The sequence below is a fragment of the Furipterus horrens genome, unplaced genomic scaffold, assembly GCF_987537825.1.
Source record: "Furipterus horrens unplaced genomic scaffold, mFurHor1.1.pri manual_scaffold_9, whole genome shotgun sequence".
Classification (NCBI taxonomy): Eukaryota; Metazoa; Chordata; class Mammalia; order Chiroptera; family Furipteridae; genus Furipterus; species Furipterus horrens.
In genome coordinates, this window is record NW_028327179.1 from 90,532,406 (window position 1) to 90,550,786 (window position 18,381).

General features: G+C 43.4%; 1 protein-coding gene across 4 annotated transcripts in view; it reads left to right on the forward strand.

Moving 5' to 3' along the window:
- The first annotated feature begins 202 nt into the window (after nucleotides 1-202).
- The window catches only part of CALD1 (caldesmon 1), a 193,439-nt gene continuing 175,260 nt past the window's right edge, over nucleotides 203-18,381 (forward strand). For 2 of the 4 annotated variants that reach the window (XM_090287532.1, XM_090287533.1), the window contains exon 1: nucleotides 203-533. The gene's annotated coding sequence lies outside the window, so the exon portion shown is untranslated. The remainder of the gene's footprint in view (nucleotides 534-18,381) is intronic. The other 2 variants (XM_090287536.1, XM_090287538.1) reach the window with 2 other exon arrangements.

Consider the following 18,381-nt stretch of genomic DNA (forward strand, 5'->3'; position numbering starts at 1 on the left):
TCCTAGACGGTGCTTTCTTTTTAAAGTTCCATTTGTGTTCTACAAGACAGCCTCTTTCTCCAAGATTAACATTTCTTATGATTGTTCCTGACAATGGATTCGCTTCCAGAGGCCCTGCTAAGGATAACCAAAAAAGGGCATAGAGCAGGCTGGTTTTGGCAGCCTGCACGCAGTTTCTGAGCTTTTTAGGTCTTGGTTCTTCTGATGAGTGATTTCCTGAGCATGCCTAGGGAATGACAGGCATCTCCACAGGCAGGCTACATCCACCTCGGCCGAGGTGTCGTCATTGGCTGCCTATTAGAAAAACCTACAGGACAATGCATACCACCGGCTGGCGACTGTAAACACAGGGGATGTGTGTTCACTTAGCACGGACTTCTGGGAGGGGCTAAGGAAGGGCGGTCTGCAGTTTTATTGAATAGAGCAGTGTGTATTGGGCTGCCTGCCTGCCTGCCCTTTTGCTGTGCTCCCGCTTAAAGAAATCGGTCCTTCCTTTCAGACTCAGTCCCCGGGAAGAAGTTTCAGCCTACAAGGTAAGGCACAGAGGACTTTCTTTTAATCTCTTCCAGAGAGTCGGGGGACTTTCTCCCTCCGAGTTGCAGTCAACATTCCTGGCCGGAGCGGCCGGAGATGCAAGACTGTAAAAACCAATAAACCATGCAAATTCTCAGAGCCAGACCGAGCTTCGCTGCCCTGCAGATGTTCCCGGAAGACAAACAGGATGAGGTTTCAAGTTTTGTTCTTCGAGTGGGGACGAGAGGAGAGATGTCTAGAGGCGTTTGTGCGGGGACCACCGGCAACTTTGATGAGAGTAGCCTTTTGTTTAGCAGTGCGATGGGGGGTTACCTGGTCGCCACTGGCCGGTGTCCTCAATGCGTGCTGTGCCCCGCGCTCACACAAGCAGTTTCTCCTGCATCTTTCATTATCAGAGATTTAAAGGGGTTTTGCTTTTGAGGACAACCAGAACTTTTAAGTTGGTGAGAAGCCAGAAAGTGATGCTTTTTTAACCAAAGGCGTGTGCATTTTATTCTGCTACCAGTAATTGAGACTAGATTTCTAGAGCTGCCAGGAAATAAGGTCAGAGGGAGAAAGAGTCCTGACACTGAGCACTGGTTGGGTGGATGTAAGTGATCTGCTATTTGCTAAGGAAGAAGATGCCTACCGCGATCTGTTTCCTATAAAACCGGATAATGAGAGAATGCATGCATTGGTGGGATGTGCTTTTAGGAATCACTTTCAACATCCTACCAAACTATTGAGAAATCTTATTATCTGTTTGAAAGTGTGCCTGAGCGTGACTCAATTATTCGGAGAATTGTAGGTTACAAGTGTGTCCCAGATAGGGAGGAAATAGTCTTTCGTTTCAAGATAGTCAGACATATTTGGGCATCTTCGCCAGTAGTACCAAGTAGCTGGTCGGTAGTAGCCTTCGAGTCCTTTTAGAAAGAGCTGATTGTCTAGGGTGGGGGCATTTTAGTGCTGTGGCAATACATGGTCAAAAAAGTGAACGAGAACAAAGTACTCGGTATTCCTAGATCCCTTCTGTTAACAGGTCTATGCAGATAGACTTGTAAGTTGAAATAGTAACGTCTTTGGCAAAACCAGACATGTAGGACTAGAACTTAAGAGAGGGCGAGATATGTGGCAAGATGGGCAAATCAGATAATTTAAAAAATAAATCTGGATATTCAAGGTTTCCAGCTGCAAACAACTGGCTCAATTTGATTTTATTGTGTGGAGTGAGGTGGTTTTGTGTTGAGATTCATTAAGTCATCCTTTTCTCTTTGTATTTAGAAGTTGGGGATAATTTTCTTGAGAATGTGTCTTTCTCCTTCCAGAAGTGATATATGATAACAGAATTCCCTGTGAATTTCTTTTCCTGGAACAGTTTTAAGTAAGTGTGAGAGAAAGGCTGCAGGCAAGAGCTATAGTTTGATTATCGTCCTTCCCTCGAAGAGATCAAATTCCAAACTATTTTCACAGTGTTTTTCATGTCAATCAAAATATGAGAGCAATTCCTTTTTCAACTGTACTCTAAACCATGTAGGGAATGCAGTTTGGAAGGAAATCTGTAATCCTGGGATCTGAAGATAAATTCCATTTTGAAACCAACATCTCCAAATCCCTGAAAGTTCAGATTTTGCTACCACCACTTTCTCCTCTCCTCATGCACTCCCCAGCTCCCAAAAACCATACAAACATATCTTGAAATAATACTTTAAATATTCTACTCTGTCTAGAGATGGAGCAAAAGGATTCGATATTTTACTTTATATAAAACTTTAGGCAGCTCTTTGTGCTCCTCTCCTCCTGTTAAATATTAGCTAGAACGCATCTCCCTAAATAGGGAAGTAAACAGAGCACAGTGGAACTACAATGCAAGAATCTTCCTTTTGTTAAAATCATTTAATAAAGAAAAATACAATGGCAGACATACCAGGAATATACAATGGATTAAACCATAAATCATAACATGTGGGATTGCTTCTATTGTTTACAGCTAATAGAAATGTGCAACTTAAATAATTCAGATAAAAGGATTGCTTTAGCCCTGGCTGGAATTGGTTGGAGCGTCATCCTGTAACCAGAAGGTTGCGAGTTCCATCCTTGTCAGGGCACTTACCTAGGTTGCGGGTTCAATCCGTGGGCCAGGCATGTAAGATCCCTGGTCTGGGTGCATAGAGGCAACCAATCGATGCTTCTCTCTTGTATCAATGTTTCTCTCTCTCCCTTCTTCCCTCTTTCCTCTGTCTCTAAAAGTAATGAAAAAATGTCCTCAGGTGAGGATAAAAATTTTTTTTTAAAGATTCCTTTAAACGGATACAATTCTTTCATAAAAGAGGAGAACCAGGTTTGAACTGCAGCTTAAAGGATTTAAATGAGGTACATAGAAGCATGCCCCGACAGTGAGGCTATTAGTAATTCCAATGGGCTCCTATGTACTGGCCTGAGGACCTTCGGCTCTGGGGGCAATAGATTGGTCCTGTTTCCAGCCATGGAAAGTTTCAGAATCCAGCCTGGGTAGGCTCTGTTCTGATAAGTAAAAGGCATCTCAGTAGGCCTTTTCTTAAAAACACATGTAGTTGTCTCCATTTGTCATTTTCACAGTAGCATGTTTACTAGTTACTCATTCTTTAGCAAGACAAAAAAGTGACTTATAGATGGGCAGGAAAGGGATTAGCTTGGTCCCCATCTGCCTGCAATCTATCACATGTCTCAGAAATGTGGTGGGGTGAGGCAGTGGTGGGGGGACAGGGGAAAACGCTGACAAAGTGGTATGCAAATAACATGGTAGGACTAAGGAGGAGGTTAGGAGGATGCTGCCAAAGAATTTTCAGACTTTTAAAAAGAGTTTTCTGCGTAAATTCTCTCAGAGCCTGAAAATAGAGCCATTAGCTCCTTACTGAAAGGCCTTCATCCGTCAGGCTAATCCAAGTTTGTTTTTTGGAGAGCAGCCTACAGAGTAGTTGGATAGTTTGAAGAGATGCTTGACTGGTTTCATCCCCACCGCTTACCTAGTATCCCTAGTTATCTGCTCCTTCCTCATATTTGAGGATCCTTGGGAGGTACCTTCTGGATCCCAGTCCTTTCTCGAACTCTGCGCCCAGAGTCCAGGAAATACTGGAACACCCCAATGTTGTCTTAGTTTTGGCTTGGATAATCAGAGACAAGAAAGACACAACTATCAGGAGGCAGACTCAGATGGGTCGCTGGTGGGGCAAGGCCACATCCAGGAATCAGGAACTCCAAAGATGCAGTGGAGTGCAAGACCGATGACAAGGTGCTGACAACAGACAGGCCTTAGTAAATGAGGCAGCTCTTCTGCCTCCAGCCAAAAGCATGGAACTAATCCCAGCATGTCAGGCCGGGGGCCGTGTAGGGAGGGTAGGATAATCAGGAGCACCTGGCTGTGGTTCCTGTTGGTATTGAGACCAGACTGCTCTATGGAGCTGGCCCCTCACCTCTGTTTGCTTCAGTTGTTAGTCTCCCCAGCTGGCTCTCCTGTAACTGACTACCGGTGGCATCCTTAACTTCCCTACCCTCAGTCCTCCACCTCTGCCCCCTTCCCGAGCTCCTCCATCCTCAGGCCGAAACGGGGCTTTCCTGATCCAACACTGACCATTTGCAATGGCCCCGATCTAGGATGAGGCCCAGAGAATAGCAGAAGGGTCAAGCCTGGATGTGTTCATGATCAGGGAAAGCCTCTACTTCAAAGGCAGAGGAAGAAATGTTAGAGCAGAGAGGGGCGATGGTAGAGCAGTCTGTGTGGTAAAGAGCTGTTCTGCTTCTCACCCCCAAACTCACAACTGGCTGGCAGAAGGTGAGAGAAGGGCAAAAGGGAAAGGATGAGCATGAGGAAGAGGCAAGGCCATTCATTGGCCCTCTCAGGTGTTCTGCTCTGGGTTGTTGTTATGGGTACCTCTGGGTATCTGTAAAAACTCTTAAGTCATGGTGGTCCTTTGTGAACCCGCTCCTTGTGATTGACCAGGGGGAAACCCATGAGCTGGGGGAGGGTGGGGTGGAATGGGGTAAAGGCTTTATTTCCATTGGAGACAAGGGTGGATGGATCAGAACCTGAGCAAAGGTGTTCTTTCTTGTTTCCCTGGTTATTTGGAAGGAAGAAAGGAGGCAAATACATAGGTGTATGGAAAGAGATTACCTCAACTGTCCTCCATTTCAAAGAAAAGGAGATCATCTCTAAAGCAGCATTTTCTGGGGAGCTGGTAGGGGCTGGAGAAGCCAGGAATGGCTGCTGGTAAGTTTTGCTGAGAGAGCGCCGGGAGCTTAACACAAGAGTTGCTAAGCAGCACTGAGGGGATAGTTATTAGAGAAGAATTTCTTTGCGATATTTTAAGTGAATTGGGTGTTTTTAGTAAGTAGTCATTTTAGTACATGACTTTTCTTTTAGAATATATGTGATGGATAAAGTGAAGATAAATAGCTTTTTAATAATTTCCTGAGGCTTTTGGCATTGTTCTGTGAATATGCGGATGCAAGCACTTGACTTTAAGGAAACCATCTCACTTGGAGAGAGACGTATTAAGTAGAAATAGATATAATTAGTTCCTTTTACACCCACACGTAACATTCCCAAGCTGGGGAACTAGGCAGGCTTCACCTTTGTGCTAAAGATGGGCAGGGCTAAGACTGAGTGCCATGAGCAGTAAGGACATTAGTTCCATTGGGTATAAAATACAACAGTGGGCTGCCTTGTGAGTGGAAGAGAAACAGCAAAAATCAGAAGTCAGGCAGAGGTTTAGAAACCAAGAGCTTGTGTAGCAAGGCATCGTGCAGACAGGTACAGTGACAACGTGAGAGCCCTTGACACAGAGCTCGGAACAAATAGACCCTGATGTTAAATAGCTTCAGTAGCTCAAGCAGAGGAACAGGCTTACAAGGTACATGTGGACTAGTAAAGGGATGGAATCACAAGGAAATCCAAGAACAGAAGCCAAGCTAGGAGCACAAGGTCCGAAGAGAGTGGGGTTGGAATCAAGGTGGGTCAAAGGAGCTCAGCAGACGTCTGTGTGCTCCCATTAATGTAACTCAGCTGTAGCACATGTGGTTGCTGCTTTCTGTTGCTCTACAGACTGGAAAATTCCTTCTGTGCTTCCTGATCAAATTCTGAAAGAGGGGATCTGATTGGTTCAGCTAATAACTATTGTCTTTGGCTAATTTCTTAGGGGACATCAAAGTTTACTGGCGTGCTTATGGAGGAATTACCAGTGAGTCTGGCAGCAGTAGTCATTCCTGGCAGGGGCAGGGGCAGGGGGGTGGCGCATAAAAAGCCCAGTGGCAATTCTAGTTAGAAGAGAGAGTTAGGCATGGAAGGCAAATTAGCTAAAATGTCCAATAGCCGTCAATGAATATCATTTGGATTTTTTTTGTGTGTGTGTGTGACTGAAATCCTAGAGAGACAAACACCCAATGTTAAGGTCATCGAGTCCTTAATGACCTCTTTGACATGGCCTGATGAACCAGTTTTGAAGGAGGTTAGTCTAGAAGCTTGCACTACTGATAACGGAAAAGATAAGAAATGATCCATTTTAGAAAGATTCTAAAGAAAAACACTTGAGTGTTTTTGTTGGCTAGCATATGAGAGTCATAGATGTGATCTGGCTGCCCCTAAACTAAGGCAATCTTTAAAACAATAAATAATGATTTAATAATTTTAGTAAATAAACACTACATCTCAGTGTAAATCCCGATACTTACTAAGCTTACCGAATCAAAGCTAGTGTCCTCTCAGTCAGTGCAAGTTTCAGTACTCAGCCGTGGTTGCAATGTAATCTTTCATTCACTGAACACCTGTCTCCTTGTCTGTTAAAAAGAGTCTGAAAGGGAATGTGCTCTGTTCTGGGCTCATTCTTCAGAGAATCATTGACAAATGTGAATCCAGGCCTGCATGTCAAGGGTCAGAGGGTGTCAGAAGAATAGAATATGAGGAACAGATAAGGGATCTGGAGCTGTTTATCCCAAAGAAAAGAAAATGTAGGGGCCACATGAATGTCTTCAAATATTTGGAGTACTTTCATGTAAAGAGAGAAGGTATTTATGTTTTTTAAGACAGTAGAACTGGATACACATAGATTCATATATATTTTTTAAAGTATATTTTATTGATTATGCTGTTACAATTGTCCCAATTTCTTTTCCCTTTGCTCCCTTCTTTCAAGTACCCCCTTCCTTCTAGCAATCCCACCCTCTTAGTTCATGTCCATTGGTCGTGCATATAAGTTCTTTGGCTTCACCTTTCCTGTATTCTTAAGTTCTCCCTGTCTATTTTGTACCTACCAATTATGCTTCTTAATCCCTGAACCATTTCCCCATTTCTCTCTCTTACCCCTCCCAGCAGATAACCCTCCAAATGATCCCCATACCTATGATTCTGTTCCTATTCTGGTTGTTTGCTTAGTTTGTTTTTACTTTTTAGGTTCAGTTGCTGATAGTTGTGAGTTTGTTGTCATTTTAATGTTCATAGTTTTGATCTTCTCTGTCTTAAATAAGTCCCTTTAATGTTTAATGTAGTAAGGGCTTGGTGATGATGAACTCCTTTAGCTTTACCTTGTCTGGGAAGCACTTTATCTGCCCTTCCCATTCTAAATGATAGCTTTGCCGGATAGAGTAAAATTGGTTGTAGGTCCTTGCATTTCATCACTTTGAATACTTCTTGCCAGTCCCTTCCTGCATGCAGTTTTCTTTGAGACATCAGCTGATAGTCTTATAGGAAACCTTTTGTAGGTAACTCTCCTCTTTTATCTTGCTGCTTTTACGATTCTCTCTTTATCTTTCACCTTTGGCATTTTAATTGTGATGTGTCTTGGTGTGGTCCTCTTTGGGTCTAGCTTGTTTGGGACTCTCTTGCTTCCTGGACTTGTATGTCTATTTCCTTTGCCAAATTAGAAAAGTTTTTCTTTATTATTTTTTCAAATAAGTTTTTAATTTCTTGCTCTTCCTCTTTTCCTTCTGGTACCCCTATGATTTGGATGTTGGCATGTTTAAAGATGTCCCAGAGGTTCCTAATCCTCCTCATTTTTTTCAATTTTTACTTCTTCATTCTGTACTGTTTGTTTATTTCTTCCTTATGTTCTAAATCATTGATTTGAACCCCGGTTTCCTTCCCATCACCATTGGTTTTGTGTGGATTTTCCTTTGTTTCACTTAGCATAGCCTTCATGTCTTCCCTTCTGTGTTTGCTGGACTCAAGTATGTCAGTTAAAACTGTAAGCATCTTTATCACCAGTGTTTTGAACTCTATGTCTGTTAGGTTGACCATCTCCTCAGCTGTTAGGTTGTCTATCTCCTTGTCACTTAGTTCTCCCACTGGAACCTTGATCTGTTCTCTCTTTTGGAGCATACTTCTCTGTCTCCTCAATTTGACAGGCTCCTGTGTTTGCCTCCGTGTCTTAGGTAGAGCTGTCACACCTGTTATGTTGTAAGAGGTGGAGCCTTGGGTATTCGACAGTGTGGGGTGATCTTTTCACCACATTGTGGCACTGTATGTGGGAAAGGTGTCTGAGAGGGGACAATGTTGCTTGCTCAGCACTCGCCCCTTTTCCAGGCGCTTCTCCCACGTCCTGTATGGGACTCGTGCCTCTCTAGCTGTTGCCCTGGCTGTGGTTCCCAGAATGGGTGGGTCTACGGACATTCTAGGACTGTGAAGGCCTCTATAGAAATGGACTCTGCTGAGAGACCTGTGGTTTCTTCTTCTGCCCCAACCCCCACTGGTTTTCACTGTCAGAAGCAATGAGGCTTTATTTTCCCGACGCTAGAACCATGAGCTTCACAGTCTGATCTGGTGCTGGGAGCGCTCCCCAGGTGTCCCTCCCTACTTTTTTAAATGTGTGACTGTGTCTTCCGCTGGCCTGCCAGCCACAGCTTCTGTCACCACCGCCCCTTCCACACTGAGTCCTCTCCACCCCGGCTCTGCCCCTCCTACCTGTCTGGATGAGTATTTCTTCTTTATATCTTTGTTTGTTGGACTTCCATACAGCTCGATTTTTCTGGAACTTCTGGTTGTCTCCAGTTTTGAGGTAGCTGTATTCTTTCTTAGTTGTGGAGGGAGATAACAGCATGTCTACTTACATGTCCTCCTTGGCTGGAAGTCTGAGGTGACCTTCCCATAGATTTTTTTTTAAGATGGGCGGGGCCTTAGGAGTCATTTAGTGCAGGGAGTGCAAGTACTTTTTAATCCGTTTGCCAGCTCCAAACAATTGGTAATGACCATCTGGAACATTGTGTTGAAAAGGATTGTGAGGCTGAGTCTAAGTACACCATGGTGAGACATGGTGTCACTGAGAGTGATGTCTCTGTGGAAGAAAAGGGCCACTGCTACCCAAGTGCCATGTATTTTATGTTATTGATGTGGTCCATAGATAGGTTTCTAACCTGTGGACCTTGGATCCCTGAGCGATCACAACTCTATTGCAAGAGGTAAACAAACCCATAAGGAGCAGCAACTATTTTTGACAAACTAAGTAAATAATACATCTTACATAATATTGTGCTACTATTTTTCTAATTATATAGCTGCATCATGATGATAAAAATGTTCATGTATTTTCCATAGTATTGAATTCATAGTAGCTTTTGGTATTATGGTTTTTCAATCAGTGGGCCTAAAACAAATAATTATATTGTGTGTGGGAAAGTTGGGGTAAGAAATTTGAGACCTTAATGAGAAATTCTTTTTAAAAATGAGCCAATGATTTCTTTTTCATCTTCCTAGCCACAGCAAGTAAAATTATACTTGTATTTGTAGGTTTCTTTGATAAAATGTCAGTAAGATTCATAAAGGCAGGAAACATTTATTTTTTTTCTTTTTTGTTAATATACTCCCAGTGCCTGGCATATCACAGAAACCCAGTAAATATCTGTTGAATGAAAGAACAAACCAAGTGACCTGACCATGGTCACCCAGTTAATTTGTGGCAAAGGTGGTTCCAGAATACACAACTCCCAAGTCCCAGGCTTAACCTTTTCAGTACACCAGACTATTATTTCTCCTGATAGCAAGCAAAAATGTCCCATTTTAACACTTCATGGACGGGGATTATATGATGCAGCCCCATTTGCCTATAAGCCAGTAGGTTTTAACCAGGGTCTTAATCAGAATCAAGTGCAGGGATTTTTGCAAACATACATCCCTGATGATTCTGATTCAGTAGGTCTAGAGGCCCAGCATCTTCAGTGTGTAAAAACTCCCCAGAGATTCTGCTAAAACGCCCTGACACAGAAACAGGTCTGTATATCTATGCTTAAAATAATCTATAGTAGATATTTGGAGTAACTTATTTCTCAGAAACCTAGTTGTTTAGTTTTGACTAATTTCCTTCTAAAAGTTACAGCTGCATATTCCCAGTCAGCATTTTTGCTGGAGCCTCTCCGGAAGGGCTAGGATACTTATCTGAAAATTCCTTCAGCTTCCCATACTCTTTTGGTTTGGGCACAGAGCTATCAACCCTGTAAGGTCAAGCTTTCTGATGAAATTTCCAGTGTTTGCTTTTGTAAAGCATTGGAAATGTGGCAAGAATAAAATTTCTCATGGTATTTCCACTTCCTGTTCCAGGCACCATTACTAAGTGAAATTTAGACTTCGGGGGGAAGGGTGGATGAGGACAAATTTAAAGTATTTTGGGCCTGGAGATGTTACTTTAGATATTTAACTCACCAGGACAAACAGAAGATATATTTTTTTCCCTTCTGTTCTCTACTTTGTGGTAAGGAATGTACAAATCCTGGGTGAGAAGAGGGGAGAAATTTCCTCCATCCTCACCCCACATCTCTGGCTTAGAGGCTTCCCTAGACCACCCTTTCACAAGCATGTGAGCCCTAGGAGATAAGAGACATAGAAAGTGGTAGGGGATTTTCTTTTGCAGGACGAACATCCATCTCTAGGACCTTCCTTTATTCAGTGGTCAGGAGCTACATCCTCTGTGTTGCGCAGAAGAATCTACCATATACAGAGCACCAAGCACATAAATTATCTTCACTAAAGATCGTAGAGCTACAAGCATCTCTGCATGAGTGACCTGGAACAATAAGAATGCCAGATTGTTACTATATTTGTACTGATGCTATTTGGTTTACAAAGCTGTGCTTCCACTGTGTACATGAAGGGGCTTGCTAGAGAAGAGAGAAGAGCAGCTAAAAAGGAATTAAATTTAGGATCCACGTCTGCATAATGACCCCATACTGACTCAGTCTCCATTCCCTCCAGCACAGCCCCCCCTCCATGCGCCTTAAACAGTGGTGTGCCAAGCCAGCTCATAGCAGCTCCCAAAAGCCAACTGTTAACTTTTCAAGACTTCAAGAACCAGTTGTTAAGCAGTCATTAAAAAAAAATTAAATTGTATAAACACAAATAAAATATTAAAAGCCAAGGCAATAAGTCCTCAAAGCTCATCCCTTCATAATTATTTCACTACGTTTCACTATTCTCTGTGCTCTGGAGGTTAGTTACATCTGTGGTGACTGCATGATGGAAATACTATAGAATGATGTGCAAATGAACTTGGCTTCCTCTTTGTTCACTGATATTACATTGAGAGCTTGAGATCATCCACTTATACCATGAAAATTTGCAAAGGCTGCAGATCAGACTCCCCTCCCTTCCTCAGCCCCCAGAGCTTGTTGTCAAATATTTACTAGCACATCACTGACCCTAAGGTTTCAAGTCGGAAAAATTAGCCTCTACACAGGAGAGCCAATCAGAATACTGCTGTTGCTTATTTGTATTCATAATATATGTTTATGACTGCATATTTATTTGTTTACTCATCTATTATTTTTTTAAAAAATAATTTATTTGTTTTATTTATTTATTTATTTTTAGAGAGGGGGAAAGGAGAAAGAGAGGGAGAGAAACATCACTGTGTGGTTGCCTCTCACTAGTGCCCCCAACTGGGGACCTGACGTGCCCTGACTGGGAATCGAACCAGCGACACTTGGCTCACAGGCCGTCGCTCAATCCACTCAGCCACAGCAGCCAGGGTTCATCTATTATTTCTTAAGCTCTTAGAACATAAGCACCATGAAATCAGGGACCTTGTAAGGGTTTTTCTATCCTGGGAGTTGAACCTAAAAAAGTGCCTTACTCCACACATAGTAGGTGCTTTTTTGTGGGGGTGGGGGTGGGGCATTAATTTACAAACTAAAACAACAGGTTACACAAAAGCTATACAATTTTGGAAGACTGGCAGGCTTCTGCCTCAAGGTCTGTTCCCCCTAGGACACCCAAAGAATAAACCTGCCACCCTCTGCCAGGCCAGCCCAATCCTAGGCTGTGCCTGGAGTTCCTTCCCACCCAAAATACCCTCATCCATTGGGAAAGTCAGGCAGATGCAGCATGATCACCCAGGCATCCTCGAAGAAAAAGAACCTGAGAGCCCAAGCCAGAGCCAAAGCCTTAGAGAGAGAGTCAGTTCAGGAGCCAGAAAAGCTTAGTAGGTGCTTATTGTGTGAGTTAAATGATAAAGGAATAAATGTTCATAATTTCTTTTTCTTTTTTTATTTTATTTTTATTGTTTTTCTGTTAAAATTGTCCCACTTTTTCCCTCATTGCTACCCCCCACCTAGCCCACCCCTTCTCCCACGGTCCATCCTGACCCCGTTGTCCATGTTCATGGGTTATTTATATTAGTTCCTTTGCTAAACCCTTCCCCTACTTAGCTCCTTCCCTCTCTCCCCCCTCCCCCCTGGTAACTGTTACTCTGTTTCTTGTTCAGTTTTATTCATTTATTTGTGTTGTTCATTAGTCTCCTGTATTGGGTGATAGCATATGATATTTTTCTTTCATTGCCTGGCTTATTTCGCTAACCATAATTCTCTCTAGTTCCATCCAGATGGCAGGAGTTCTTTATTTCTGCTGCATAGTATTCTTGATAAGAAAGCTGAAGCCAATATTCATGTTTGAACTCATTGTTTCCTTTCTAATTATGCCATTACTGAGTGCTTAGAACAGTACCTGACACATGCTAAGTAGTGTATACATATTTATTAGATGAAAACCAAATATTCTTCATTAACATCCAAATTTACAGATGAAGAAACTGAATTACAATTAGATTAAATAACACATCTAAAGTTACATAGCTCGTATGTTACAAAGCTAAGATTCAAACCTGGGTAATCTGGCTTCATAGTCCATATGCTCAACTACTAACTCGGTGCTGTCTGTTGCTAATTACTCCCCATGGTGGAAACTCGTGGAGGGGAAACCTGTTTACAAACAGCCTTGGGAATCAGGAAGACTTGAGTCTGAATCTCAAATTTACCATTTTCTAATAAAAAGGATATTATTATTCCTCCCTTTTTAAAAATGCTTTAAGGATTAGGGATGATATCACTAAACTGCTTGGCACATGAGTAGCAATCGTCGGTGACTCTGTGGAGACTCTCTGTAGGCTTGGGGATCCCTTTAGTCCCTAGGCCTTAGCGACACGTGCTCCTGTGGTTATGACGTAGATGGGCTGAAAGGAGCCATCTGGGACAATAGATGCCAGTTATAGGAAACCCTATTTCAGGTCAGCACAAGCACTTTCTAACTAAATCTGTCTGTCTCTGGGGCTCGGGCAGCCCTGCTCTGCAGAAGCAAGCCACCTCCATCAGCTCCTTGAACCGCAGAGTTTTCTGCCCTATCTGTATCATTGGATCTGTGCAGCTTTTACCATTCTAAATAACCTTTATCTAGTATGGCTAAAGGGTTTTATTATACTTGAGGCTGGATTGTTATGTTGGTTTTAGTGTTTTAGACCTGGACTGAGAGAGGGAGAGAGGAGAAGATTGAGACTTACCTGCAGAAAAATTACTGAACTTGGGAGGAAGAGTGAAGAGAAATGGATGGCGTGTTATCTGAACCCTTATAGATTAGAGGTGGTTGAGAAGATAAACTAGCTCATTCAGCTGCCTAGAGGACACACTGCTTTGTTGACAGGCACTGTTCTACTCGAAGATGACTACCTCTGGGCAGTAAAGTAAATGAAATAACTTGCCCCAAGTCACACAACTGGCAAATGGCAGAGCTGGATTCAACACGGCTCCCTGACTTCAACCCTTTCCATTTCCCTCCAGCTGTCTGTTCTGTGTCATTCCTCAGGAAAGCGATGGAAACCAGAGCAGGAGGTTTCCATAACCAATCATTATAATTTGTCAGAGAGCCACACTGCAGTTCAAATAGACAAGCACACTGTCATTCGCTGCCATATAAGGAAGCGGGCTAAACACCATTTCTTCCACTACTGACTCAAGAGATTACTCAAGGCAGAGTGAGACAGGATGAGAATCTAGGCCTATAGCAGCTTAAAAAAAAAAGAAGAAACCTATAGAAATACTTTTGTGGGTTCCCCCCTCACCCCCCGGGTAACAGAGATACTTTAACAAGCAGGTTTTACTGCTTTTTTCCCAACTCAAGGAGAGATGCCCTAGAATTACGTACTGAAGGAATTAAATTCTTCATCCAAGTACATTACACTGTTTTAGTGTTTGATTATGTCAAGCTCAGATATTCAAAAGGCCAAGTCAGAGCCGATTCTGTGAGGACTGGGTGGGAAGTCGAGGACTGGACCTCTCTGCAATGGGAGTCCACTCACCTGGCCAGCCATCCTCAAATATAGTATTTATCAATAAGGCTTCACATTTAAGTTTGACCTTCCTGCTCCAAACACTGACTATTCATGTGATCGCTCTTTGCCTTAGTGACTAGGAACAGAGGGGACTTCAGAACATGGCCCTATCCCCATGGGGGGGGGAAACTGAGGCATGAGGAGCTGAAGTTATTTACTCAGAATCATTGAATACCGTCTTGCCATAGAGGGTGCCTACTCTTTTGGGTACCTCCAGGAAGAATTACTTAGTCTTTTCAGGCAAATGAAAAAAACTATGACAATTCTGGTCAACTTCTCCTAACTTCCATCTTTGACCAGACTGCCTCTGGGGTGTTTGTTTCCTAGGGCTACTGTAACAAAGGGCCACAAACTGGGTGGCTTAAACAATGGAAACTTACTGTCTAACAGTGCTGGAAGCTTGAAGTCCAACATCAGGGAGTCAGCTGGGGTGGCTTCTTCTGAGTACTTGGAGGGAAGGCTTGTCCAGACTTCTCTTCTTGGCTTGTAGATGGCTGTCTTCATGTTTACGTAGCATTCTACCCGCTATGTGTGTCTGTCTCCAAATTTCCTCCTCTTCTAAAGACACCAGTGAGATTAAATTAGTGCCATTCCTAATAACCTCATTTTAACCCGATTACCTCTGTAATGACCCTGTCTCCAAATAAGATCATATTCTGAAGTATACAAAATATTGGGGGTTAAGACTTCAACATAATAATTTTGAGGGGGGCATAATTCAACCCATAAGATACCTTAATTCAAAATGATAGTAGAAATCCATATACCATGTTTTCTGAAACCTCAAGTGCCAAAGATCCCACGGCTGGTGGTATTTTATCTTCCCTCTAGGGTCTGCAGAATGCCTAGCTAGAAATCACTTGGCCTTTTGAACTTGCCCTTGACCTTTACTTTCTGCCTTTTGCAATATAAAATTCTGATTCAGCAAAGAGTCAAAAGAGGTCTCCGAAATGACGCCCTGAAGTGCAGCTTCACATACTGTGGCCTGTCCGTGGAAGGCTGGGAAACCAGAGGGGCAGACAGCCTGGTGTGCGACCATCAGATGTGGGGGAGGGGCTTGGTGGGGACCCTTGGGTCGGGCTGCCTGCAAGTCTGAGAGGCACAGTGCTGGGCGGAGGGGAGCGGCTTTGGAGCAGCCAGCTGGGGAGACAGCGACAGGTGAGACTGTTGCCTACACAGGATGGAAGACAAGGAGGGCCATTTCCAGTCATTTTTAAAAATTTCTATTTATTGTTTTACTTATTTATTTATTTTATTTATTTAGAGAGAGAGGAGGGAGGGAGAAAAAGGGAGAGGAACCAACGGGGGACTGAACCTGAAACCCAGGCATGTGCCCTGACTGGGGATGGAACCGGCAACCTTTTGCTCTGCGGGAAGGTGCCCAACTGAACGAACCGCACCGGTCAGGGTCATTTCCAGTCATTTTTATGCGTGCTGATCATAACCACTGATCTCCAGATACAGGGGAAAATACCGGAAGCCTACACATATTTGTGCTGTGGATCATTTGTCTCTTGTCTTTGTTTCCCTCTATCTCTTCGCCATCCGCCCTTAAGTTTTTACACCCTTTTCCTCTCAGTGGCCCATCGAACTTCATCGTGTTTGGCGTGGTTGGTTACAAACAGCCCACACATTGCACCTTGTCTCCTTTTCCCCTTTTTTCTTTAGCCACTGTTTCCCTTTATGCCTTCCTGAAAGTTCTTGGTGTCTGTTTCCCAGCCTTCATCCTGCTTATGGCTACTTGCTTCTGTAGGCCAGTGCTGCTCTACAAGGAGGCTGACTGTATCCTTGTTATCCGACTCAGGGCACTTTTGACAGGGAAAGGGGGAGCCAGTGAGAATTTCCCTAAGATAACAGCTCTAACTGGGGACTGGCCCCAGCAACCTGGGATGGTTCTCCTAGCCATGTGCAGTTTTCTGTCCTCTATCCATCTCACTTCACCTAGCAACCTCTCCCTCTGTTTCCGTACCTTAAAAATAAATCAGAACTTTAATGTCCCTATTCTTCTTTTTATTTGCACCCCTAGAACCTTTATATGTTCTTGTCAGTGTGCACTTCTGTTTGCCCTTATCCCCGCCTCACTTCTTCTCTTTCTCCCATGCTGTGCTGGGTCTTGTCTCACCATTTGTATTCCCTCCCTTCCCCTTCCCTTCTTACTACAGTTTTGATTGCATCTCAAGGAGGCCACTTTTATCTGCCGCAATACAGGCAGGACAGATTCCCTGCATTTCTGAAACAGGGCTGAACACACACACACACACACACACACACACACACACACACACAATCACTACCACCATCAGATGTTACAAGCTGCTTTGGGTCTCCGATGAGCCCTATTTGGACGATCCACCACTTCAATCCCTCTTCCACAGACTGGAACAATCCCTACAGCATGTAAGCGGCCATGCCTGGAACTATCATGCAGACACATTCTGTGTATGTTTCTGGGATCTTACAGGCCATGTTTCCAAAATGTGCATGTATACACTTAGAGTTCAAAATATCATGCCTGAAAAGTAAAAAGAAAATGATAGTTAAAGCTAACTGTGCATTACCTTCATTATGACTCCAGCAATCGAGGCTATTTTATCCTCTCAAGTAATATATACCAAAGGCCTGGCAATGGCCGCTATACGTCTAGCATAAATAGAAATAAACTTTGAGGCAAGAAGATAGAATGAACATTAATTTAAGTCCGTTTTGAATGTAGTTCTTTTAATGGTTCGGTCATCTGTAACTTAGGGTTCATTCTGAAAAATTACTTCAATTATCAGTTAGGGTCATATGAGGAAGGCCTGAGAAAGGCAGAACTTTTTCCTTTTGCAAGTTACTGGAAACCAATCCCTAGATGTCTGAAATACTTGCCAGGACAGCACTGTGTCAGCTGGGAAAAGCTGTTCTCATTCTTTTTATTTAGTTGTTTACTTATTTTAGGGTTTTGACCGTGATTTCCTTTCTCTCCTTTTTTCAAGTACCCTAACAATTAATGAATGAAAGAAAAAGTGAAAGGAAATATTTTATGGAAGGAAATAGGATTCTGTTAAAGTTCTCTCTTTCCCTCCCTCCCTCCCTCCCTCCCTCTCTTCTTTCCTTCTACCGCTTCTGTCCCTCCTCCCCCTCTTCATCCCTTCCCCACCTTCTCCTTCTATTTTCGACTTATTCTCCCATGGAGATTTATACAGTTGGAAATGTTCTATTGCTGTGGGGCTTTGTGCTTTAGCCAGGATGGCTCTATTTCTCTCTTGCTTACATATATCTTTAAAAAGGAAAGATTGCTGATAACAGAAGGAAAAATCAAAATACTTCAACCATGCTCTGCAAGGGTAGGTCTATAGTTATGGCGATGGTGAAATGGAAATATCTACCAAGGACCTCTCTATTGCTCCCAGACCGGATACAGTGATTATGTCAGCCAGCCTGGGACTGCTGACCCACCTGTGTGTGAATAAATAGGAAACGAGAAGTCTAGGATTTGGAGAATTTTTAAAAACCTTTCATCCTCCTTTCCCTATTTCTGCTCTCAGATATGTTGAGAAAATAAAACAATTGCTCTCTCCATTGGGAGTAGTTTCTAGCTTTGCTCGTTATTTTTCCCGAGAGCGCAATTAGGTTTAAAGGTTTTGATACCTTGGCTCTTATGTTTTGCGGGGGCCTCAGATTCCAGAGGTGGTCTGATAGAAAGGGGCCCCAGTTCCTCTCTCATGTCCACTGCTGTAACCTGTGTGACTTTGAACAGACTCCTGGTGCCTCAGACTTCCTGATTCTAAACCAGCACTAGCTTCTCCCTTCTCTGTAACTCCCAGGCAGGGAGTGATGAGATCTTTAGTATAAAGGCACTTTTGATGGTAGAGAAGGAAAACTCTGACTCCAAAAAACCTCCGCTGCCTTGCGGCATACCTCTTCAGGGGAAAGGCTAAGGGAGTAAACCCTGACAGAAAATCCGGAGCCGGAGTCCCTAAGGCGGTTCGACGTTGTAGTCAACACCGGCAACTCCTGCGGCGCACCTGAAGCCAAGCTGTATTGACTCCATCTTTCCCTTGGACCCTTCAGCTGCGAAGAGAGGGGGGGTCTGCTGCATGGGCAACAGCAGACCCTCCATATCACCCTGCCCAGGCTCTGTAGCTTCAGCTTCACTGGAGAGGACACTCCAGCGTCATCGCAAGATGTCGATTCAACACGGGAGGAGACAGATACCGTGTCACTCCCGAGTCGGACTGCACAACCATTCTCGGCGGTGCAGATAGACTCTTAAGAA